The sequence below is a fragment of the Falco punctatus genome, assembly GCF_963210335.1.
Source record: "Falco punctatus genome assembly, chromosome: 9".
Lineage (NCBI taxonomy): Eukaryota > Metazoa > Chordata > Aves > Falconiformes > Falconidae > Falco > Falco punctatus.
The window spans coordinates 40,211,591-40,237,085 of record NC_137589.1 but is presented as its reverse complement, the minus strand read 5'-3'; the positions used below and the strand labels follow the sequence as shown (position 1 = coordinate 40,237,085).

The following is a 25,495-nucleotide window of genomic DNA, read 5'->3' as shown; positions in this document are numbered from 1 at the left end:
CCCAAGTCACCACCTGTGGTGCATGCCCCTTGTGATGTGTTGTGGCTCTACCGGGAAGAGCAGTGTTACTCTGCAGTAACAAGCAGCAGATGGACTTACCTTTGTTCGTACAGCTCCTCTTTCAGGTCTTCTACCTCCTTCATTAACTGTTCGTTATGCTGGAGAAAAAAATAATGAATGATTCAGCTGCAGACTTCAGCAAAATACTTCACCTTTAGCACATCAGCTGAACTGGAAAGCATCAGAACTTTGGCAAAATCCTTCAGGACAGGTTGCTTAGAACCTCCTGAATTTGCCAAGAATAAATCTGCTCAGCCTTTTCAAACGCGATGCTACTAACTGAACGTGAGGTCCTTTCTGCAGACTTCTGGATGAATATCAATACTGAAGTGTCTGCCTGATGGAGACCCTCCTGAGACAAGGTCTCGGTGGCGCTTCTGTTGCGTGGAGCTGGCAAGACTAATGAAGTAAGGTGCCGGATCTGAAGACAGAAACTGGACCATATGATTAGTGGTCACAGAAACCTGAATGAAGTTTGCCTTGACCATGGAGAACACAGGGCTTTACAAGGTTAATTAACAATTCAGAATGTTAATTTCTGCCTCTTCTGTGAGCAGGGACTACAGACTTTGCATTAGTGTACTGACAAGCAAATAGCCAAAGGCAGAGCTGCTGGTGAAGCATAAGCAGAGGTGACTCTTACCTTCTCTGCCTGTTTCTGCTGCAGGGAGACGGAGGCCAAAGTACGTTCCAGCTCCACTACCCTCTGGCGGGATGAACGTAAACGATCAGCAAGGCTCTCGGCTTCTCCTGAACAAGTCAGAACAGAGTGAGTTGAGGCTGGATCACAAAGGGCTTTTTGGAACTGCTAAACAGCACTTTCTACTTTGTCAACAAGCTCTTAAGGCAGCACAGAGCTTTGCAAGTCAGCAGACCTGGTTCCGCCCCTGGCTCTACAGGTGGCTCACTAGCAGCTCTGGGCAGTAAAGCTCTCGGTAACTACCATCCTCACTTTGAGGGAGATGATGAAACTTCCTCTGCAGAATAGGCAATATGTTGGTTGGGATCTTTCTTTCTAATAGAAGTTGTTGCTCAAACTTGGTTCAGAATGAAGGGCTCGGGTAAAACCTACCTTTACGCGATAGCTGTGTGGGAGTGAGGGTGGCGAAAAGGGAACTAAGTTTTAAAAGGATCAGAAGAAAGTCAGAAAGGAGCAGCCTGGGGTAGTCACCGGGGCTGAACAGGGCTGACAAGGCTCTAGCAATACACTAAAGAACCTCAACTGCCATGGGATCAACATGCTCCCACTTGGGGGCAGCTCGGGGGACAGAGGCAGCGATGGTGCCCACTATTGCCCACCGAGGAGTCGGCCACTGCTGTGACCTGGCTGCCAGCAACTGTCATGCCTCTGGCTTGAAATTCACACTTTGACCAACAGCTTGAGCTGGAGTGCCCACAGTCAATTACCTGATTTCTTCCCTGCAGCTTGCTGAGTACGTGCAAGTGCCGCCTGCAACTTAGACTTCTCAGAAGCTACAATTCCAGTAGTCTGGATACGAACCTTTGGGAAAGGAAAATCGGCTCAGCACAAAACTTCTTTGCTTGTAACTGCAACATCACTGTTGCCACAAAAGGCTAACTCAGTAAAGGTAAAGAGCTCGTGCAGTTAAGCACAGTCGGGCTGACTGCCAGTTTTCCTGAAGGAACGCGCTCGTGGCTTCCCGAGTAAAGACTACGAATGGTCAGTAATCCAGAGAACAGCAGAAGGCAGGTAGTGTTACTGTAATGGAGGCTCTGCCTTACCCGTAGCTGTTTCCTCAGCGCGGCTTGCTCTTCAGAAAATTTCTTTTCCAACTCCTTCTTTTCCTGTATAAAGAAATGATGCCTACTTAGCACAAAAAAGTAGATGGGTAACCCTTGTTTTGTGTCAAACTAAAAAAGCAGTGATACATTGGTAGTACTTGCAGCATCGAAACGACAGCAGTCTTTTTAAAGACATACTTCAGCCTTGCGTTATTTGAACGCCTTCACTATTTATCCATCCTAGATTGGCAGTAACAGCACAGCACCATCGCTGCTAGCATAAAAACAGTAGTGCTTGGAAGCAAGCTACTGGCAAGGACTTGTATTCTCCTGCCTCCACCACACTCCTCTAATACCTGAGTATTTAAACGTTCGCTTGTGTCAAAATAAGAACGCTACCTGCCAGGCAGGCCTAACTCATCAAGTCAAGTTATTCAACCCTACGCGACAAATGAAACTGAATCTAACATAAGACAAGACCACACGTGCCTGGGCCACAGCCCACAATACTCTCTACGCCGCCAAGGAAGAGATACTATTTTTCTGCCTATCCAAAACCAGGACACACTTTACCTTCTCCAGCTGATCCACTGCCTCCTGGCTCTGCTCTTTCTGTGGAAGAAAAGTGATGCACCAGTGTCAAGAGAAAATACTCTCATACATCTGAAACACATTTTCACTTCAACAAAGTAGGATACATGCCCAATTCACGCAAACAGAATTTCCACTGTCCTTTCTGTAGAGGACTAGGAAGTTCATCTTAGCTATTAAAAATACGAGATCTGGAGCTGCCTTCACTAATGTACTTCATATGCCAGGCATCTTTTTCATCGCTCAGTAGATTGCCACAGTTGTTCTCCAACACCGCTGCTGAAACCCCTCCATGTCTACATCTGAGCATCTACCAACTTCAGTTAAACTCGCATCCCCACATCTGTGCAACTGACAGCAGTAATCCTGGTGTATTGGGATGATCGGCAGAAATGCTGGGGTTTTTTTAAAAACACCAATAAATAAATAAATAAACAAACCAACCAACCAATAACCCCAAACAAAAACGTAGTCTTTTCCTTTAACTGAGACCTCAGACCTTTATTCCACTGAAGAGCTGGCCTTAAGTCACGCAGAGCCGCACTGGTGTTGGCAGACTTCTGCAGGAGGTGGTATGGGAGGGCTGAAGCCAGACACAAAGAGAAGGGGTAATTCTGTCCTAGCCCATTTCCATCTTAGCGGTGAAGTATTTGGAGATCTGTTGTCCGTAGGTAATGCACCTTTAGATATGAGGTGAAGGAGACAAAGGTGGCAGCTGCCTACCCAGGCCGCCACACAACTGTGCTGCTGCGTTTGCTATTTGCTTGTTGTCTCCCTGACAGCTTCTTCACAGATGCCTCGCAACTAACTACATACGCAGGACTTTTTTGCCTTCCCAAAGAACGAGCATTGTCCAAGCTCTTTCTTTACTACTACTGCTACTACTTCAATGCATTTTGAAAGATGACTACAGACGGAAGAGCGATGAGTGACAGGTTTTGATTCTAGCAATGCCCATGCACAACATAACCAGCAAAAGCAAAGGCAAGACCACCAATGCAGCAAAGGCCCTACACAGCTGCAGGCCGGCGTAAAAGCAGGCAAACAAGGAGAATCTTGGGTGGGCAATGCACTATGCCAAGTTCCTCTGCAGCCCAGCTAAAACACAAAAAGAAACAGAATGGAACAAAAATAACCCAAAGCCCAAAGGAAAACAACAAGGGGGGGGTCACGGCGTACACCGGGAAATGCTGAACTTTGCTGCAAAAAGTGTACTTTTACAGAGGAACAAAATGGGGAAAAGCATTTCACACAAGAAAGGCTCTTTTCAGACTGAAACAAGTCCACTTGGCTGCATTTCTTGCAGTGTTAAAGCTGAAGGCTGAAAAGCTGCAGCGGGAATCCATGCAGGCCACAGGACAAAGCAGTTCACTCAGCGTGCCAAGAGAAGCTGAGGATATGATCAGAAACCAGCCCCAGACCCTCTCAGGCCTACTGCTCCCACTCTGCCGATATCGTTAGACCAGCAGCACCACCTGCAGAAACAGCTTTTCACACTGCTGCCAGCACCAGAATTGTGTGTTTCAAGGATTCGGACCAGGCGCAGAAATAGCTGTTTTATCAGGATGCTTATCATCCAGGGAAAGCCTGATGAGATCAGCAGAGCACACTTAAATGGAAACAACAAAACTCCGTTTCTTGTTCCTCAGTTGAGCCAATACATTCACAAGGGGCTCAACGTCTAAGGCCGCTGAACAGGTTTCCCGTGCAGCTCATTTTCTTCCCTACAGAGTGCTGTGTAAGCAGCCTTCCTTGTGGCACTAGGAGAGAACCCATAACTCTGCAGACACCCAAAGAGCTTGGAGGAGCAGCGAGGACCATGTCAGACTGGTTGGTTGGATTGTTTCTTACCAACTCCTCTATCTGTGTAACGAACTGCTTGTTCGTTAAGATTGCTGGAATCCAGGGCTACTGCCAGCTCCCGGTAACGTGTCTGATGGGCACATGCAGACAGGAGAAAAAGGAAGGAGCAGAAGAGGAGGAGGGGAGGAAAAAAGCAGTAATTAAAAAGGACAGCAAAATAAATCCTATCAAACTGTGATAACCAGATTCTCCAAACAAAACAAAAATCTGCCGTTTCCACAAAAGCAGCTGAGACATCAACACATTTTATCCATTCTGCCAAGGCTTCATTTTGACCTAACAGTGACTCAGAAATAAGAACGGCAGCTGCACGGAAGCCAGCTTATCCCCAGTCCCCAAACTGGAAACACCTCCGATACCTGCCTCCCAGTGTTGATCACAACTACCCGATGATAGCACAAGACAACACTAGACAGCAGTGAACGAGAACTGTGCATTCAATTAGGTCTCGCTAACACTGCCGAAAGCAGAGTCCCAGTAAGTTATCAACAGTAGCAAATAAGAAAGGGGGCGGGGGGACGGGGACGACGACGACACTGAGAACAACCTCCTTCCATTTCCTTAATATTTGCGGAAGAAACAGCACTTTCTCCATTCACATATGATGTAGACTACAAGCAAAGCAGTCAAGTCAGCCAGTTTTATTCCCCACGGCAACAAGTCACTACTAAGTAAGAACTGACTATCACAATAATACTCCTTATAGCACCTTTCACTCCAAAGTACCACACAGAGAAAACATCCTTTTCTGGGTAAGGATAGATGCAGACTCCCTCTGCGACAAGCTAATGTCAATGATGTGGGTTGATTTCCCATTCTTTTCCACTAAATCAAGAATACATCTTTCCACGAATACATGCTGTCCGTTCATCCCACTCAGCTTTTCTTCCCACTGCTGAAAGTTTACGTTCTAAACCAGGATTTTTTGCTTCTCAATGCTTAAATATCGTATTGTTCAGTAGGATGACTGCAGACACCGCTGGGATCCAAGAGTGTTTTCTTGAGCTGACTGCTTAAAGCTCCACATCAAATATCAAGAGAATTAATAGGACAAAAGGAATACAAAGGCAAATCAGAGTGAACTCCATTCCGTCTTGCAGGTTTCACTGCATCTATCCGGTACCCCTGGTGATTACTGTAGTTACGCTTATTGATAAGAGACGCACGGATATGTAGGAAACAGGAGTTACTTTATGACAACTGAACTGAAACAATGGTAGGAAAATAAGCTACCAAAATGATGCAAGTGAAACGAAAATCAGAGCTTTGCCACAGCAACAGCGGAAGACAATTCTGGGCTACCAAATTTGACTTCCCTGAGCTTCTATCACAATTTGAGCAAGCCTTCCATTTAAATAAACTGCCTGAAAAGAATTGTTTTAAAAAGGCTGGGGTTTTATGTTTGTGCCTGAACACGTTTCTATTGCTTATCGGCATAGTTCCTGCCCTTTCCTCTTCAGAAGCCTGGCAACGTGAAGACGCTAAAGCCTGTAAACGCTTGACTCAAAGGATCCGACTTCCTGCCTAAACCTATTTAAACCCAGTACTGGAACTTGCCAGACTGTACATCCCCGGCGCAAGTTTCATCGCCTGTTGTAAAATGGGTTGGCAGGAATAACTAGACAGCTTCCTCAGGGCAGCTGCTTGCCTGCAGATCAGCAGAGTCATGCCCTTCAGAAACAAGGCCCTAGGGACTACAGCAACGACACGCACAGCGGGAGAAATACAGACCAAGAAAACACTACCTCTCCCTACTGCGCTTGCCCTCAGCAGTTCAGTTAGTTTATCGCCTCGCCCCACACTCCTCCTTTCCTCAAAGCTCAGCTGTCTCGCGGAAGAGGTTCCGACAAGGTTCACTTTTTCACACGTTCAGTTCGACACAAACCAGAAGGGCGCAAGCACTTTACGAGCAATGGCAACGCATGGTATCAACTAGCTCCATGATAATAAAAACAGCAACAAAACTCAAGCAACTGAGAGGGGCTATGTCAGGACAAGGCTCCACCCAAGAAATCGAGGCCAGCGTAAACAGAACCTGAAGCATGCAGTAGGGAGAGCGAGTCACTGCGAGGGACACGAGCACTGCCTCCCCTTCCTCCTGTCCAATGAGGGTATGGCTACCCCATTGGAGCGCTTCAGGTCTGACACCGGCACCTTCAGAATGTTCAGAATCTGAAGGAGGTGAAAGAAAAGGGGAAACGGCTCAGAAAAGGACAGAGAGAAAGTGTCAATCGAAGGTAGCCAAAGAAACCGGCATCCTCCGGCTGGCCAGGAGCACGCAGCTCAAAGCAGCAGCTCTGGGCACACCCAGGGCTGCGTGACAGCACCGCACGATCAGACGCGGCTTTGGCACGTACCCTGAGCTCTAGTGTGCACCTTCCAGCAGCGGTAGCTGCTAACTATTGTGGCACGCTTCGCGTGCTGGTGATACAGGCAGCTGCGCCAGTCATCTATTACACCCGCATAACCATTTCCCGGCTCTAGTCACGTTGTTCAGAAAACCAAAGAACAAGGAGGTAGCAAGTGAGCTGGGACAAAGACCGAGGCACTCACGTTCTCTGGAGGCTGCTGGTCATCGCCCGGGGGAGTCTCAGGTCGACCGTCTCCGTTAGTTTTGCGGTTTTCCTTACTTGCTGCAGCTGCTCCAGGGCTCTTCTTCTGCTGATACTCCTTCAGCTGTGAAAAATAATAATAATCTGAAATCCAAACAGAACATGCCTTCTGTGAGAATGATGTCAACCCCCCAGCCCCAGCTCCACTGGGTAAAAAGACCAAGTGTAAGGACAAGAGAAACGCTCTTCAATGAGTTTGTCGCCCGGGGGGCAAGAAAAATAAAAATCAAAACACGTCCAAAAAAAAGGCTAAAGTAAGATCTAATGTGATGCGTTTACGACAAGAGGCTCAGAGCTGCAAACGTTCAACTTTTGTACACAGCTAAGAGTTGCTGGGAAACGACTTGACACTCCATCCTGCAACTAAAAGGAGATGAAAAGAAGTATCTTGGGGTGGGGTTTTTTTAGGGTTCTAACTAAGAGCATTGAGGAAAAACGAGTAAAGGGCAATGAAATCTGAATGTTAAGTGAAACATCAGCACCTGACAGTAAGATCTCCCACTCCGTGAAAGACTTTGAGAAGGAAAATTGCAGTCCTTACAGACAAATGCCATGTTAATACAAGCAGCGTAGTCACTGTGAACTAAGGGGAGAAGCAACCTACAACTCATTTTTCAATCACACCCACTTCACCCCGGAAAAGCTAGTCGGATAAGCCGTTCGCTTGAATTCGGCGAGGTCTTCCGAGCCGAATCGTTTGTGCTCCAGCAGGGTGAAGCCCCCAGGCAAGCGAGCCCCAGGCAGTTCGGTCAACCGCCCGCTTCCCCAGCCCGCAGCCCGCCCTCCGGCCCCCCGCCGGGCCGGGCCGCGCCGGGCCGCGCCGCGCCTCGGCCTCCAGGTGGGGAAAGAAGGACCCGTTATTGGCAGAATTCCAAAATGGAAGCCCGAACCGCTCCAGGACACTTTCCCCTCCCCAGGACTTTCACATACGCCGCCGACGCCGCGGCCGGGGAAATAAGTAACATGAGACCAAAAACCCCCAAAAAAGGGTGTGGGGGAGGCCAGGGGGAGGGAAAACCGCCAAACCGAACCCGGCGGACCCACGGCACCGCCGGCCCGGCCCGCCCCGGCCCCCGCCGCCCCTCACCTTCTCCCTGCCCGCCGCCAGCCCGCTCCGCCTGCTGCCGTCCGCCACGGCCGCCCCGCGCCTGCGCCGCCTTGGCTTCGCCCACCACCGGCGGCAGCAGCCAGGGCCCGCCCAGCCTGCGCTGCCGTCCTGGAGGCCCGGCCCATCGCCGTGCCGCGACGTGCCCGGCCCATCGCCGGGCCCCGCCTCATGGCCGGGCTCCACCGGCTCCGGCACGGCGCCGGGCTGCGGCTCGTGGCCGGGCTCCACCGCCTCGGGCTCGCGGCCGGGCTCCATCGCCTCGAGGTTGCCGGGCCCGGTAGCTCTGCTTTTACTGCAGGGACTGGAGGAGCCGGTGCCACCTTGCAGTGCCTGCTCCCCGTGTTGAGAGCCCGCACCGCCCGCTGCTCGGGTGACAGCCGGCACTGCCCGCTGCTCGGGTGACACCTGACTGGCCCGTCGTGCCCCACCCAAACCTCACCTGCAGCTTCACAGGAGACAGTTTGTTCCCCAGCGCTGACGGCACAGTGGGCCCTGTCGCTGGGAAACTCCACTTCCCAGCGTGCCCCGCGGCGCGCCCGCGCCTGCCGCTCCCGGCCGGCCCCGCGCGCACCCGACCGGCCCGGCGGGCGGCGGCAGCCCTGGCCGAGCGGGTCCCGCCGAGCGCGGGTCGCAGCGCGCCCGCCCCGCCGCGGCCCGGGCCCGGGCGGTAGGAGCCGGGTCCCCGCGTTACAGATTTGCTAACGGTTAGATTTAACTAACCTTATTTGATTTTATAAAATCATTTCCACAGAACTATAGAGGAATAAGAAATATATTTCAGTGGAACTAGCAGTTGCACAACAAAAGCTGCTATGGAATCCTCCGTACAGCCCTGTACCAAGGCCAAGGACTGAGAGCAACCGAATGAAACAACTCGTAGCTACCTGCCAAGAAATCGTGAACTCTAATAATATTGATATAAAGAAATGGTATGGAATGGGGACAATCAGTTACGGGTAAATATATTTACGCAAAGAATGTCGGTCTAGTAATCAGGTCATGGAACCATAGTTTGAAAGAAATAATTAATGAAAGAGCTAGCGAAAGAAGGAGTCCGTTTCTCTAACTTTCTCTGACAAGGGGCCTGTTTATAAGTTATCTAGAGGGAGCGAGTAAAAGAAACAAGCCGAAGGACCAGATGGTCGACAGGGACATCCATTAGCTCGGGCCGATGAGAACACTGCAGACTTGCAAGACCATCACACACCAGGCAAAAGGTGAAAAGTACCCCGTGAGGAAGACCTACGGCCTTCCTCCCAGAGACCACTGCCCACGTCCCGCAGACCCCTGCCCACAATTCTTGGAAGGATTTGCGCAGGCGCGAAGGACTGAGAAGCTGATTAGCATACTGATGTGAATAAGCTGTAAATAACATGGTCAAGTTTGTATTCATAAACCAATATTCATTTTAATGCATAAACAAGCTTGTAATTGTATAGCGACAAAGGGGTTAAAATGTCTGAAAGATCATATAGACTGTTCTGACAAGGAAGTTGCAAATCTCTGCAAGGAGAGCTGTCCTCCTTATCTGCAAAGCAAGCTGCCCTACCAAGGAGATAATGGGACAGCTGGATGTCCCTGAGTAAAACTACAAGGGGTATTGTAAAAACCCTGGGAAAGATTTCTACAAGTCTGCCAACTCATCACTTTTGAAACACAGCAAAGCATATGCTTCAAAGTGATGTAGTGTGAATGAACTTTAGAATAGAATTAAAGAATAAACATTATGTTTGTTAGCCACTGTAACAATTGTAGATATCATGTACCGCCACATGTTACTCATCTACCTGTGGTGTCTGTTCTGTTATCCTTTGTTAGACATCCGCCTATCTGCTGACCTTCTGTGTTAAAACTTTAGCGGGACACTTCAGCAGGAGAGGACAGATAAGGGTAAAAGAAATAATTAAGCAAGAAAAGCAGATGGCCAGCAAGGGCAGAAATTACCTCAGACTGATAAGGACACTGCAAATGTGCAAGACCATCACATAATGAGCAAAAGGTGAAAAGTACACCATGAGGAAGACCTACAGCCTTCCTCCCATAGACCACTGCCCACATTCTAAAGACCCCGGCCCACAATTTTTGGAAGAATCTGCGCAAGCGTGAAAGACTGATAAGCTAATTAGCATACGAAGCGAGGGTAGGCGGGTTCAGGTAATGAATATGTATAGGCGTTAAAAGAATATTAATTGTTTCATTATATAAATATAAGATGGTCTGCCCCTCTGGGTGTGTACGATTGGTGGAAGGAACCCCCGTACGCCCGGCGCCGACAATAAAGAATACTTAATCACTAAGAAATTCTGAAGACGTTCTTTGAAACAATACGAAGCGAGAGTCTGTTAATGATTTTGGGGAAATAGTATGTTCATGCATGAATACTTACTGCAGATGCATGACTCAGTCCTGGATGAGGTGTACGGTGTCGAAGCTCGGTGTGCGTTGATCGGGAGAGGGCTCACTCACGCACCCGGCCGTCCATAAAGAAGTGTCTGCTTCTCTCCCTCACATCGGTGTCGGGAAGTTTTTCATTCCGAGATTTCGGTACCCCCCGCTGCCCCGCCCCCGCCGCGGGCCGTGCCTGCGCTGAGGCGGCGCGGCCCGGCCCCTGACGCGGCGCCCCCCTGCTCTGCCAGGGCCTCCGGTGGCGGCCGGCGGAGCGGCGCGGCCGGCTGCAGGTCCGCGGTGAGGCCCTGCGCGGGCTGGGGGGAGCGGGCCCTGCTCCAGGGCTACCCCGGCCGCCGTCTATGGCCCGGCACGGCAGGGCCCGGCACGGCACGGGGTGTGTTTTCTTGGGGGGGAGCTGCCGGCCTCGCCCCCCGGCGCTGCCTCGTCCTGGCAGCGCCTCTGAACACCGAAATTGTGGGGGTTACGGTCTTATTGTCACCTGACGCTGTAAATCTACAAAACGCCGTAGAATATGATGGGGGGCGGGGCAACGTTACAGAAACCCATCAGTCTTTTACCTGAGCTTCCCCCCTCCCTGCCCAGGAGACACGGTGTTTTTTCCTTTCCTTTTTTTCCTCCTCTTTTCTCCATTTCTGATTAGCGCCCCCCAGCACCGCAGCATCTTCCCCTGGGCTGAGGTAGCGTGAAATGTCTCCTGTGCTCTACAGATGCCCCGTCCCGCGTCCTGCCAGCCTAACGGAACGAGCCAAGAAGCCCTGCAGTATGAAATCGAAGAGCTGAAACAGAAAGACCTTGCTCTAGACCAGGAAACTGCACAATTATTGTCCGAGTACGTCCTTGGCGAGCTCAGTGGCCGCTGTGATGCCTCAATTATTTTTGTTTCAAAAAAACCCAGCGGTCTAGGGCTTAGAGCTAAAAGCCGTCCTCTTACGCCACCGTTTTTATCGTGGCGCTGTGCAACGTTGATTACAGCGTTGTCTTGATTTATGGGACCCGTTAAGAGAGAACTCTTTCCACTTTATTTGGTAAAGCAAACCCAGGTTTTACTAGGAGCTCGGATAGGAGGATTTTAACTTTACCCCAGGTGTTGCTGAGGCAATTACCTGTAAACTGGGAATGAACGGTTTTAACCGTCGTGATGCTATGACACATCATGCTACCAGAAGGCCTTGCTCATGTGAGAATTAAAATGGAGATTGTGGCTTGTATGACCTGCCCGGTTTAGCCCCGGATGAAACGGTTTCCTTGTTTCTTCCATCCTGATCAAGGGTTTATTTATTTCCTGTCTGAAGCAAGTGGGTTAAACGTTTGTGTTCAAGAAGCAGAGGTGTTTCCCAGGCAAGCGAAGGGCCTGGAAAGAGACGGGTGCCGCTTACAAGGTAGCGCAACTGCTTTAACTGTGGTTTCTTATGACCTACTGTGGCAGCTGCTTATTAGCAGCTCTTTTGAGGTAAAGTTGCTGCTTGGTTTTTAAAGAGAGGGTATCTCTGTGGGTTATTTGTTGCAAAGGAGTGTTATTTTCTAAGGTCACGTGTAGTACAGAGAATGGAAACGGCAGAGCAACAAAGGCTGTTCCCAAAGCTTTTTTGCTTTACCACCACGCATTTTTTTTTCACTAGCTACAGATTAGAGATACAGATACAAACTGAACTCACCACAGCCTATTCCTGTTTCTACTTTTACAACCTTTTACAAAATAAAAACCAACAAAGAAACAAAACCAAAAACCACAAACAGGGGTGAATTGTAGAGAACAGAGACAGTGGGTTGTTTTGACATTGGTAATGTGCAGCTGAGAACCTGCAGCAAAGAGTCAAATAACTTTGAGGGAGCACGAGAAGAAACCAGCATGAGACACAAAGAAAGGAGGGATGTGATCTCACCTGTGGAAGGCAAGTGACCAGCAGAGAGTAGCCTGTCGCAGCACTCTCCAAAGGAGCCAGCTGCAACCAGGTCTTTTACCATCACACTCTCCAGGGCAGTCCCTCTGCTGCCTTCTAGTCTCGCCTCATCCAGGGCACGCTCACCCTCTCTGCTTCTTCCTCGGCTGCCCAACTGCTTCACAGAACCAGCCACAGCTGCACCTTGTCTACACCAGCCAACCCACCGCCCCTGAAGCCAGCCCACAGCTGTCTGTTATCAATGCTCATTAACCCAGCTTCGTTCCTCTGCAGTAGCCTATAGTGCACAGCGCTAAGGAATGTGTTGTATGAACCTTCCGGGCCGTTCCGCGTCGATTCACAGTCAGTTACAAAAATTGAAGGACATGTCACAGGGCTTACGGCATGAACTTTTGGGAGATGGGTTGCGGAATCTTTTCAAGTCTCGGGGAACCACCAGACGGTTGCAGGAGTTTACAACACGCGGAGGAATATTGTTATTGCTAATTGTAGTTATACTGACCATTATTCCCTGTATGCTGAACTGTACAAGACCCATGATTCAAAAGTAGTTTAACCTCTAATGTTGTTTCTGCTCAAAATAAAGACGGGGGAAGTGTAGAGAGCTTTATGGCCAGTGCTGGAGGCCACGATGCCTGTGAAGGGCCTTGAAGGCTAAAGAAGAGAGAAAGTACGATAAGGTTGGCTGAACGCCCGGAAGGAAGACGGGATATGAAGCAAGGCCAGGGCGGATGCGCGATGCCACATCTCGGCGGCTGGCTGAGAACATGAAACCCACAGAGATAAGAAAGAAGAGAGAAAAAAAGGCAAGAAGTTCAGTGCATTTGCAGCTTAGTAATTAACCAATTATATGTAGCCAAGACGTGTGTGAACAGTATTGATTAACCAATGATAATTTAGTATGGGGCGCGTGAACAGCAAACGAGGATATTATAAGCGTGGGTTCTGGACTAATAAAAGGTCTTCTGGTTGAACTCGGGAGTCCACGTCATCGTCTCCTCAGGCAATGTGCTCCTCCTCCTCGTCTGCCATTGCATGGACCTGCAAGGCCACACCATAAAAGTTAAAACAACGTTCATGGTGCATTCACTCCTGCCTGTGTTTGTCTAGAGCAGCTGTGACGCTGCCCCTGGTGTTACCTGCTCAGAGAACTGCTGCACCTACTGCTGCCACATTCTCCGCACCTCCTTCCGTTTCTCTGCATACTGATGTCTTTCTGCCTGGAGCCGGGGAACTGACCCTGAGAGCTGTTCAAAACAAAACAAAACACAAAGAAAATCATATTGGCTAAATACATTTGGCAGTGACTGCTTCAGGGATAAAGCCTGAAGAAACCAGTGTTAACGCAAAGCTCAGGCTGCATTCTTCTGCCACACAAGTTTCTTTACAGACATGAAGATCTGGATGTCATTTCGTACAAGTCCTGAGCAACCCGGGTTTCCAGGCCTGCCCTTCTCCTCCAGTGCCACCTGCAACTGCTGCTTTGCATCCAGACTCCCTGCCTGATTTGACAACTGCCAAGAAAAATCAAAAAGTCACGGCAAAATGTTAACACGCCACTTCTGCATAGCCTTTCCCCTGATAGCAACCTGCCACATGATCCATGTTGCAACCTTAAAGTGCTCCAACTCACGGTGATGTTCAATTAAAAAAAAAAAAAAAAAAAAAAAAAAGAGGAGGGGGGAAGGAGATTAAAATCAAAAAGCTTAGATTTTAGCCCTGTAAAACAGGCTGAGCTAGACAGCTCCTCCCTACCAATTTTATATTTACTATTTGTTTGATTAAAACCTATTTTCTTAATCTAAAAATCTGGCTCAGAAACTCTGTGCATTTCCAGAGTCTGTATTACACAGCCAGATCAGATGGTATAAAAACCTGTGATTTTAAAAGTTGTCAAACACATCAGGAATTTAAAGCCAATGTCTGGAGCATGTCAGCTGGCACACAGTACTTTTCCCAGAAGAGGAGCAGCTGCCTTTATTTCAAGGGTAACTTAAGCCACTGACTGGGGAGGAAAAAAAAACCAGACCCAAAAACAAACAAAAGAGCAGTTTCTTCCCTCACAGGCTCAGGTTCACACCGGCTTGCTCTCTGAACTGCTAACAGCTGGCTTCCTGAAGTCCCTTCCTAACTGGCTGCTTCTCTTAACTTTCCCCAGCTGACCTTCAAGTTACCATTGTCCAATTCACCTTCTGCAAGGGTGGGTACAAACACCACCCCTATTCAACTGGCTTCTCAGTGAGACCACGAGACAGCTGCGTAACCAAAATGCCAAACAGATACAAAGCAGGAAAAGTCTTCGTATTGTCACGCGCTGTATGTTCAGTCACCCTCTCATATTGCAGAACATTCTTTTTGCAGACCAGCGTCACAACAGCTTTCAGCCTCCTGCTCCAGCTCCTTCAAACAGACCTTCTGTTCCTCAGAGGCCTCGCTGAAGGCCTTTGACCAAGAGGATGCCTTGATGGGGTTTTGTGCCTTCCTTTCAGAACAAGAGTTAAGCCTTGCCCCCACTCTCAGAAGCACAGTCTTACAACGGTCAGTGTGATCTACCCTCACAGCCTGGAAGCAGTATGGGCACCTGTTGGATCCTCCGTTCAGCCATTTCCAGTTTCTGATGCAAATCGTCCATACACAAATCCTTAGCTGAGATCTTGGAAGACAGGAAGTCAATCTCTTCTGACAGCTCTAAATTCTCCTGCTTCACTTCCTCACTACTTTTGCTGAAACAAACCAAAATTAAAGCAGCATCACTGTATGTACTATGGGTCCGGGCAAGTACATGTCATAAATTTACAATCCAGCTAGTCTTAACACTTAGAATCACAGAAACATCACATCCAGTCACGTTTTTTAAGCTGAATATCCAACCTCCCAAGTCACCACCTGTGGTGCATGCCCCTTGTGAAGTTTTGTGGCTCTACCGGGAAGAGCAGTGTTACTCTGCAGTAACAAGCAGCAGATGGACTTACCTTTGTTTGTACAGCTCCTCTTTCAGGTCTTCTACCTCCTTCATTAACTGTTTGTTATGCTGGAGAAAAAAGAAATGAATGATTCAGCTGCAGACTTCAGCAAAATACTTCACCTTTAGCACATCAGCTGAACTGGAAAGCATCAGAACTTTGGCAAAATCCTTCAGGACAGGTTGCTTAGAACCTCCTGAATTTGCCAGGAATAAATCTGCTCAGCCTTTTCAAACGCGATGCTACTAACTGAACGTGAGGTCCTTTCTGCAGACTTCTGGATGAATATCAATACTGAAGTGTCTGCCTGATGGAGACCCTCCTGAGACAAGGTCTCGGTGGCGCTTCTGTTGCGTGGAGCTGGCAAGACTAATGAAGTAAGGTGCCGGATCTGAAGACAGCAACTGGACCATATGATTAGTGGTCACAGAAACCTGAATGAAGTTTGCCTTGACCATGGAGAACACAGGGCTTTACAAGGTTAATTAACAATTCAGAATGTTCATTTCTGCCTCTTCTCCGAGCAGGGACTACAGACTTTGCATTAGCGTACTGACAAGCAAATAGCCAAAGGCAGAGCTGCTGGTGAAGCATAAGCAGAGGTGACTCTTACCTTCTCTGCCTGTTCCTGCAGCATAGAGACGAAGGACAAAGTACGTTCCAGCTCCACTACTTTCTGGCGAGATGAACGTAAACGATCAGCAAGGCTCTCGGCTTCTCCTGAACAAGTCAGAACAGAGTGAGTTGAGGCTGGACCACAAAGGGCTTTTTGGAACTGCTAAACAGCACTTTCTACTTTGTCAACAAGCTCTTAAGGCAGCACAGAGCTTTGCAAGTCAGCAGACCTGGTTCCGCCCCTGGCTCTACAGGTGGCTCACTAGCAGCTCTGGGCAGTAAAGCTCTCGGTAACTACCATCCTCACTTTGAGGGAGATGACGAAACTTCCTCTGCAGAATAGGCAATATGTTGGTTGGGATCTTTCTTTCTAATAGAAGTTGTTGCTCAAACTTGGTTCAGAATGAAGGGCTCGGGTAAAACCTACCTTTATGCGATAGCTGTGTGGGAGTGAGGGTGGCGAAAAGGGAACTAAGTTTTAAAAGGATCAGAAGAAAGTCAGAAAGGAACAGCCTGGGGTAGTCACCGGGGCTGAACAGGGCTGACAAGGCTTTAGCGATGCACTAAAGAACCTCAACTGCCATGGGATCAACATGCTCCCACTTGGGGGCAGCTCGGGGGACAGAGGCAGCGATGGTGCCCACTATTGCCCACCGAGGAGTCGGCCACTGCTGTGACCTGGCTGCCAGCAACTGTCATGCCTCTGGCTTGAAATTCACACTTTGACCAACAGCTTGAGCTGGAGTGCCCACAGTCAATTACCTGATTTCTTCCCTGCAGCTTGCTGAGTACGTGCAAGTGCCGCCTGCAACTCAGACTTCTCAGAAGCTACAATTCCAGTAGTCTGGATACGAACCTTTGGGAAAGGAAAATCGGCTCAGCACAAAACTTCTTTGCTTGTAACTGCAACATCACTGTTGCCACAAAAGGCTAACTCAGTAAAGGTAAAGAGCTCGTGCAGTTAAGCACAGTCGGGCTGACTGCCAGTTTTCCTGAAGGAACGCGCTCGTGGCTTCCCGAGTAAAGACTACGAATGGTCAGTAATCCAGAGAACAGCAGAAGGCAGGTAGTGTTACTGTAATGGAGGCTCTGCCTTACCCGTAGCTGTTTCCTCAGCGCGGCTTGCTCTTCAGAAAATTTCTTTTCCAACTCCTTCTTTTCCTGTATAAAGAAATGATGCCTACTTAGCACAAAAAAGTAGATGGGTAACCCTTGTTTTGTGTCAAACTAAAAAAGCAGTGATACATTGGTAGTACTTGCAGCATCGAAACGACAGCAGTCTTTTTAAAGACATACTTCAGCCTTGCGTTATTTGAACGCCTTCACTATTTATCCATCCTAGATTGGCAGTAACAGCACAGCACCATCGCTGCTAGCATAAAAACAGTAGTGCTTGGAAGCAAGCTACTGGCAAGGACTTGTATTCTCCTGCCTCCACCACACTCCTCTAATACCTGAGTATTTAAACGTTCGCTTGTGTCAAAATAAGAACGCTACCTGCCAGGCAGGCCTAACTCATCAAGTCAAGTTATTCAACCCTACGCGACAAATGAAACTGAATCTAACATAAGACAAGACCACACGTGCCTGGGCCACAGCCCACAATACTCTCTACGCCGCCAAGGAAGAGATACTATTTTTCTGCCTATCCAAAACCAGGACACACTTTACCTTCTCCAGCTGATCCACTGCCTCCTGGCTCTGCTCTTTCTGTGGAAGAAAAGTGATGCACCAGTGTCAAGAGAAAATACTCTCACACATCTGAAACACATTTTCACTTCAACAAAGTAGGATACATGCCCAATTCACGCAAACAGAATTTCCACTGTCCTTTCTGTAGAGGACTAGGAAGTTCATCTTAGCTATTAAAAATACGAGATCTGGAGCTGCCTTCACTAATGTACTTCATATGCCAGGCATCTTTCTCATCGCTCAGTAGATTGCCACAGTTGCTCTCCAACACCGCTGCTGAAACCCCTCCATGTCTACATCTGAGCATCTACCAACTTCAGTTAAACTCGCATCCCCACATCTGTGCAACTGACGGCAGTAATCCTGGTGTATTGGGATGATTGCCAGAAATGCTGGGGTTTTTAAAAAAAAAACACCAATAAATAAATAAATAAACAAACCAACCAACCAATAACCCCAAACAAAAACGTAGTCTTTTCCTTTAACTGAGACCTCAGACCTTTATTCCACTGAAGAGCTGGCCTTAAGTCACGCAGAGCTGCACTGGTGTTGGCAGACTTCTGCAGGAGGTGGTATGGGAGGGCTGAAGCCAGACACAAAGAGAAGGGGTAATTCTGTCCTAGCCCATTTCCATCTTAGCGGTGAAGTATTTGGAGATTTGTTGTCCGTAGGTAATGCACCTTTAGATATGAGGTGAAGGAGACAAAGGTGGCAGCTGCCTACCCAGGCCGCCACACAACTGTGCTGCTGCGTTTGCTATTTGCTTGTTGTCTCCCTGACAGCTTCTTCACAGATGCCTCGTAACTAACTACATACGCAGGACTTTTTTGCCTTCCCAAAGAACGAGCATTGTCCAAGCTCTTTCTTTACTACTACTGCTACTACTTCAATGCATTTTGAAAGATGACTACAGACGGAAGAGCGATGAGTGACAGGTTTTGATTCTAGCAATGCCCATGCACAACATAACCAGCAAAAGCAAAGGCAAGACCACCAATGCAGCAAAGGCCCTACACAGCTGCAGGCCGGCGTAAAAGCAGGCAAACAAGGAGAACCTTGGGTGGGCAATGCACTATGCCAAGTTCCTCTGCAGCCCAGCTAAAACACAAAAAGAAACAGAATGGAACAAAAATAACCCAAAGCCCAAAGGAAAACAACAAGGGGGGGTCACGGCGTACACCGGGAAATGCTGAACTTTGCTGCAAAAAGTGTACTTTTACAGAGGAACAAAATGGGGAAAAGCATTTCACACAAGAAAGGCTCTTTTCAGACTGAAACAAGTCCACTTGGCTGCATTTCTTGCAGTGTTAAAGCTGAAGGCTGAAAAGCTGCAGCGGGAATCCATGCAGGCCACAGGACAAAGCAGTTCACTCAGCGTGCCAAGAGAAGCTGAGGATATGATCAGAAACCAGCCCCAGACCCTCTCAGGCCTACTGCTCCCACTCTGCCGATATCGTTAGACCAGCAGCACCACCTGCAGAAACAGCTTTTCACACTGCAGCCAGCACCAGAATTGTGTGTTTCAAGGATTCGGACCAGGCGCAGAAATAGCTGTTTTATCAGGATGCTTATCATCCAGGGAAAGCCTGATGAGATCGGCAGAGCACACTTAAATGGAAACAACAAAACTCCGTTTCTTGTTCCTCAGTTGAGCCAATACATTCACAAGGGGCTCAACGTCTAAGGCCGCTGAACAGGTTTCCCGTGCAGCTCATTTTGTTCCCTACAGAGTGCTGTGTAAGCAGCCTTCCTTGTGGCACTAGGAGAGAACCCATAACTCTGCAGACACCCAAAGAGCTTGGAGGAGCAGCGAGGACCATGTCAGACTGGTTGGTTGGATTGTTTCTTACCAACTCCTCTATCTGTGTAACGAACTGCTTGTTCGTTAAGATTGCTGGAATCCAGGGCTACTGCCAGCTCCCGGTAACGTGTCTGATGGGCACATGCAGACAGGAGAAAAAGGAAGGAGCAGAAGAGGAGGAGGGGAGGAAAAAAGCAGTAATTAAAAAGGACAGCAAAATAAATCCTATCAAACTGTGATAACCAGATTCTCCAAACAAAACAAAAATCTGCCGTTTCCACAAAAGCAGCTGAGACATCAACACATTTTATCCATTCTGCCAAGGCTTCATTTTGACCTAACAGTGACTCAGAAATAAGAACGGCAGCTGCACGGAAGCCAGCTTATCCCCAGTCCCCAAACTGGAAACACCTCCGATACCTGCCTCCCAGTGTTGATCACAACTACCCGATGATAGCACAAGACAACACTAGACAGCAGTGAACGAGAACTGTGCATTCAATTAGGTCTCGCTAACACTGCCGAAAGCAGAGTCCCAGTAAGTTATCAACAGTAGCAAATAAGAAAGGGGGCGGGGGGGACAGGGACACTGAGAACAACCTCCTTCCGTTTCCTTAATATTTGCGGAAGAAACAGCACTTTCTCCATTCACATATGATGTAGACTACAAGCAAAGCAGTCAAGTCAGCCAGTTTTATTCCCCACGGCAACAAGTCACTACTAAGTAAGAACTGACTATCACAATAATACTCCTTATAGCACCTTTCACTCCAAAGTACCACACAGAGAAAACATCCTTTTCTGGGTAAGGATAGATGCAGACTCCCTCTGCGACAAGCTAATGTCAATGATGTGGGTTGATTTCCCATTCTTTTCCACTAAATCAAGAATACATCTTTCCACGAATACATGCTGTCCGTTCATCCCACTCAGCTTTTCTTCCCACTGCTGAAAGTTTACGTTCTAAACCAGGATTTTTTGCTTCTCAGTGCTTAAATATCATATTGTTCAGTAGGATGACTGCAGACACCGCTGGGATCCAAGAGTGTTTTCTTGAGCTGACTGCTTAAAGCTCCACATCAAATATCAAGAGAATTAACAGGACAAAAGGATCAAAACGAGGCTGTACCCGAGAACACGGGGCAGTAACGTCACCCAACTCTTCAAGTTCACACACTAGATTAATGGCAAAGGACGCACCAAGAAGCGAGCGAGGGCAAAGCCAGATGGTGGCCACTCTGCTCTGAAAAGCGCTACCTTCAGGATGTATCTGGGGAAAATGGAGATTGCTGGATGCAGATTAAGATAGAAAAGAACAGGTCAGCAACTACCTGAAAACTTTTTGTTTTTTAGTTTTTGAGTCAAACTCAAACGCTCCCTCTAAAACTTGGTGAGATGTGCGGCACACTATGAACCACAAGTTTAGAAGGAGGACATTTACGAACAGGCCAAACTCAGCGTGGCTGGGAGCAGGTGCCAGTGGCCCTCATGGAGCGATGAATCCCATGACTAGAAGAAACCAAACGGAAAAGGGCCAAAAACCTGTTCCTGGACAGCAATGCAAGTTCTCATCCAGCCTTCGTGGGAGGATGAACAGCCTCTGACCACTCCTCTACCCACCGTGAACCGGACAACTTCATTTATCTTGTACAGCATCAGAGCGCCATGAAGACCCAGAGCAGTGCTCTAGCGTTTCATGGCAAATTATTTCATCATCCAGCTCTGCTAAGCCATAATTTAAAAACACTACAAAACAAACGAGATAATAGTTTTCAACATTCAACCCCACCAATGTATCACAGCTCTTTGCAATGCCACCTGCAAGGGTTCCCTCTTACTTCAGTCGCTTCCTTCTTGGCACTTCACAGGAAACAAGAAATCTCTCTCTTGGCATTCCCCGTCTACCTGCTCAGCACTTTTCTCGTGAATCGAGCAGCAAGAATACGGTAATGGTGAAGACATTTAAGGAAAGCAATAAAGTGGAAGACTGCAGAGGGAAACAAACAGAATTTTCTCCGTTTCTTTTTAGCAGGACAGATACTTGTGCTCTCAAGGGAAAACGTATATTAGGTGCTTCTAGGAAGGTCAGGAATTCCCTTACTTCTTCCAGCTACAGGTCACCTCACCCTTATTGGTTCAAACACTCCTCAACATGAAACATCAGATGGACAAGAGGAATACCTTCACCAGTACATGTCAAAAATGTTTCCTTCATTTCTTCCGGTCCAGACATTCTGTTTGCTTAACGCTTCAAGATGCAAAGAACAGTCATGTGCCTTAACCACAAGAACTTCCTCCTTCCTCCACCATCAGTTGTGAAATAAATCAAAAAAAAACAAACAACCAACAACTCAATAAACTACTTGAACAGCTGGATTTGTTGGAAACAGAGAGAATTAGGAACAAGACACTTCTCGGGAAATTATGCATTGTGAGGTTCTAATAACACAACAAAAAAAAGTTAGTAATTCTGCTCAGCTTGGAACGCCATGCTTGATCCATTTGCTTTCACACACGGAGTCCTATTTTGCTGGGCTTTCTGCGTTTCACAGCCAAGAAAGCTGAAGTGGCTGAGATGGGAAGGGTCTGCCTCGCATGAAGACACCAATGGCAGCAGCAGCTCATGCCAACAATCAGCATTCCTGCCCTAGTAGCGTCAAGTGTGCTTCTGAACAGCATTTTCCTGACGCAGGATTTTTACAAGACGGCAACTGGAAAAAGAAATCTGTCATGACATATTGCAATTAAAGATCAGTTTACAAATGATTTCTGAAACCCCAGACACAACGGTCCACATAACAGCCAATCAGATCAAAATGCATCTCTCCGTGCTAAGAAAACGACAGCGGAGAAAAAACTGGGCTCAGAAACTTTGTGCATTTCCAGAGTCTGTATTACACAGCCAGATCAGATGGTATAAAAGCTTGTGATTTTAAAAGTTGTCAAACACGTCAGGAATTTAAAGCCAATGTCTGGAGCATGTCAGTTGGCACACAGTACTTTTCCCAGAAGAGGAGCAGCTGCCTTTATTTCAAGGGTAACTTAAGCCACTGACTGGGGAGGAAAAAAAAAACCAAACCCAAAAATAAACAAAAGAGCAGTTTCTTCCCTCACAGGCTCAGGTTCACACCGGCTTGCTCTCTGAACTGCTAACAGCTGGCTTCCTGAAGTCCCTTCCTAACTGGCTGCTTCTCTTAACTTTCCCCAGCTGACCTTCAAGTTACCATTGTCCAATTCACCTTCTGCAAGGGTGGGTACAAACACCACCCCTATTCAACTGGCTTCTCAGTGAGACCACGAGACAGCTGTGTAACCAAAATGCCAAACAGATACAAAGCAGGAAAAGTCTTCGTATTGTCACGCGCTGTATGTTCAGTCACCCTCTCATATTGCAGAACATTCTTTTCGCAGACCAGCGTCACAACAGCTTTCAGCCTCCTGCTCCAGCTCCTTCAAACAGACCTTCTGTTCCTCAGAGGCCTCGCTGAAGGCCTTTGACCAAGAGGATGCCTTGATGAGGTTTTGTGCCTTCCTTTCAGAACAAGAGTTAAGCCTTGCCCCCACTCTCAGAAGCACAGTCTTACAACGGTCAGTGTGATCTACCCTCACAGCCTGGAAGCAGTATGGGCACCTGTTGGATCCTCCGTTCAGCCATTTCCAGTTTCTGATGCAAATCATCCAGACGCAAATCCTTAGCTGAGATCTTGGAAGACAGGCAGTGAATCTTCTCTGACAGCTCTAAATTCTTCTGATTAATTACCTCATTACTTTTGCTGAAACAAACCAAAATTAAAGCAGCATCACTGTATGTACTATGGGTCCGGGCAAGTACATGTCATAAATTTACAATCCAGCTAGTTGTAACACTTAGAATCACAGAAACATCACATCCAGTCACGTTTTTTAAGCTGAATATCCAACCTCCCAAGTCACCACCTGTGGTGCATGCCCCTTGTGATGTGTTGTGGCTCTACCGGGAAGAGCAGTGTTACTCTGCAGTAACAAGCAGCAGATGGACTTACCTTTGTTCGTACAGCTCCTCTTTCAGGTCTTCTACCTCCTTCATTAACTGTTCGTTATGCTGGAGAAAAAAATAATGAATGATTCAGCTGCAGACTTCAGCAAAATACTTCACCTTTAGCACATCAGCTGAACTGGAAAGCATCAGAACTTTGGCAAAATCCTTCAGGACAGGTTGCTTAGAACCTCCTGAATTTGCCAGGAATAAATCTGCTCAGCCTTTTCAAACGCGATGCTACTAACTGAACGTGAGGTCCTTTCTGCAGACTTCTGGATGAATATCAATACTGAAGTGTCTGCCTGATGGAGACCCTCCTGAGACAAGGTCTCGGTGGCGCTTCTGTTGCGTGGAGCTGGCAAGACTAATGAAGTAAGGTGCCGGATCTGAAGACAGCAACTGGACCATATGATTAGTGGTCACAGAAACCTGAATGAAGTTTGCCTTGACCATGGAGAACACAGGGCTTTACAAGGTTAATTAACAATTCAGAATGTTCATTTCTGCCTCTTCTCCGAGCAGGGACTACAGACTTTGCATTAGTGTACTGACAAGCAAATAGCCAAAGGCAGAGCTGCTGGTGAAGCATAAGCAGAGGTGACTCTTACCTTCTCTGCCTGTTTCTGCTGCAGGGAGACGGAGACCAAAGTACGTTCCAGCTCCACTACCCTCTGGCGGGATGAACGTAAACGATCAGCAAGGCTCTCGGCTTCTCCTGAACAAGTCAGAACAGAGTGAGTTGAGGCTGGATCACAAAGGGCTTTTTGGAACTGCTAAACAGCACTTTCTACTTTGTCAACAAGCTCTTAAGGCAGCACAGAGCTTTGCAAGTCAGCAGACCTGGTTCCGCCCCTGGCTCTACAGGTGGCTCACTAGCAGCTCTGGGCAGTAAAGCTCTCGGTAACTACCATCCTCACTTTGAGGGAGATGATGAAACTTCCTCTGCAGAATAGGCAATATGTTGGTTGGGATCTTTCTTTCTAATAGAAGTTGTTGCTCAAACTTGGTTCAGAATGAAGGGCTCGGGTAAAACCTACCTTTACGCGATAGCTGTGTGGGAGTGAGGGTGGCAAAAAGGGAACTAAGTTTTAAAAGGATCAGAAGAAAGTCAGAAAGGAGCAGCCTGGGGTAGTCACCGGGGCTGAACAGGGCTGACAAGGCTCTAGCGATGCACAAAAGAACCTCAACTGCCATGGGATCAACATGCTCCCACTTGGGGGCAGCTCGGGGGACAGAGGCAGCGATGGTGCCCACTATTGCCCACCGAGGAGTCGGCCACTGCTGTGACCTGGCTGCCAGCAACTGTCATGCCTCTGGCTTGAAATTCACACTTTGACCAACAGCTTGAGCTGGAGTGCCCACAGTCAATTACCTGATTTCTTCCCTGCAGCTTGCTGAGTACGTGCAAGTGCCGCCTGCAACTTAGACTTCTCAGAAGCTACAATTCCAGTAGTCTGGATACGAACCTTTGGGAAAGGAAAATCGGCTCAGCACAAAACTTCTTTGCTTGTAACTGCAACATCACTGTTGCCACAAAAGGCTAACTCAGTAAAGGTAAAGAGCTCGTGCAGTTAAGCACAGTCGGGCTGACTGCCAGTTTTCCTGAAGGAACGCGCTCGTGGCTTCCCGAGTAAAGACTACGAATGGTCAGTAATCCAGAGAACAGCAGAAGGCAGGTAGTGTTACTGTAATGGAGGCTCTGCCTTACCCGTAGCTGTTTCCTCAGCGCGGCTTGCTCTTCAGAAAATTTCTTTTCCAACTCCTTCTTTTCCTGTATAAAGAAATGATGCCTACTTAGCACAAAAAAGTAGATGGGTAACCCTTGTTTTGTGTCAAACTAAAAAAGCAGTGATACATTGGTAGTACTTGCAGCATCGAAACGACAGCAGTCTTTTTAAAGACATACTTCAGCCTTGCGTTATTTGAACGCCTTCACTATTTATCCATCCTAGATTGGCAGTAACAGCACAGCACCATCGCTGCTAGCATAAAAACAGTAGTGCTTGGAAGCAAGCTACTGGCAAGGACTTGTATTCTCCTGCCTCCACCACACTCCTCTAATACCTGAGTATTTAAACGTTCGCTTGTGTCAAAATAAGAACGCTACCTGCCAGGCAGG

The 25,495-nt window shown here is 47.9% G+C and overlaps 2 long non-coding RNA genes across 2 annotated transcripts; both read right to left on the bottom strand.

Moving 5' to 3' along the window:
- Nucleotides 1-703: 703 nt before the first annotated feature.
- LOC308069088 lies at nt 704-16,740 on the bottom strand. The gene is made up of 2 exons (XR_013930284.1): nt 16,628-16,740; nt 704-810 (listed from the first exon to the last, which is right to left on the bottom strand). It is a non-coding gene; the product is annotated as an uncharacterized lncRNA (long non-coding RNA).
- Nucleotides 5,415-14,150, bottom strand: LOC308069081. The gene is made up of 3 exons (XR_013930277.1): nt 10,440-14,150; nt 6,746-6,933; nt 5,415-5,897 (listed from the first exon to the last, which is right to left on the bottom strand). It is a non-coding gene; the product is annotated as an uncharacterized lncRNA (long non-coding RNA).
- Nucleotides 16,741-25,495: the final 8,755 nt, after the last annotated feature.